The sequence below is a fragment of the Plectropomus leopardus genome, unplaced genomic scaffold (assembly GCF_008729295.1).
Source record: "Plectropomus leopardus isolate mb unplaced genomic scaffold, YSFRI_Pleo_2.0 unplaced_scaffold94378, whole genome shotgun sequence".
Lineage (NCBI taxonomy): Eukaryota > Metazoa > Chordata > Actinopteri > Perciformes > Serranidae > Plectropomus > Plectropomus leopardus.
This window is the reverse complement of record NW_024704092.1, coordinates 1-735: the sequence shown is the minus strand read 5'-3', so window position 1 is coordinate 735 and position 735 is coordinate 1. Positions and strand designations below refer to the sequence as shown.

Below are 735 nucleotides of genomic sequence, written 5' to 3'. Positions count from 1 at the left end.
GGCATGGGTTTAAATCCCACCACTGCCATTTGACAATGTGCCAGCACGGATAAGTAACTTTGTACACAGTAAATGCTTTGACTCAGCTGGATGTCTCTATCCTCTCCATCCATCAACATGCTGCAAGGTTTTCAGATGACTAAACATCCTTGGCGACCAGTGTGTGAGAAAATGTGATTCCTCCCTTAAAGCGGACTATGTCAAGGCTCTTTTTGGGCATTGGCAAGAAAACTTTAAAGGTCCACCAAATGCTCTACATTGAGACTGGTAAGCTCCCAAAATCTCACAAGTTCCCAAAAATTCCCACAACATAGTGCCACATATTTCCAGGCCCCTCGGCCTGGATTGATGAGCACAGCAGAGCAGAGTGGCGCAGCGGAAGCGTGCTGGGCCCATAACCCAGAGGTCGATGGATCGAAACCATCCTCTGCTAATTGTGAACCCTTTGGAGGAGCTGGATGTCTCTGTCCCTGCCATACTCTCAGATGATGTAGGATTCATTGTCACAAGTATCTAATGTAAGTCTTGTCCCTTTGTTCAGAAGAATGTTACAACTTATTCAGGGAATTGGGAAAATCATTGCAAAGAAAGTCAAAACAAGATGTCCACAAGATCTGCACGTACATCCCCTTTGCTTCTCCGTTGCATCCACAGTCACTGAGCGAAGTGACACTTTGCAGACACGTGAGATTCACACAAGGTCAAGTGTTAAATGTTGCTGTCAAAGCTGATTAT

At 45.4% G+C, this 735-nt stretch overlaps 1 non-coding gene across 1 annotated transcript; it reads left to right on the top strand.

Moving 5' to 3' along the window:
* The first annotated feature begins 361 nt into the window (after nt 1-361).
* Nucleotides 362-433, top strand: trnam-cau. Its single transcript has one exon. It is a non-coding gene; the product is annotated as a tRNA-Met (tRNA).
* Nucleotides 434-735: the final 302 nt, after the last annotated feature.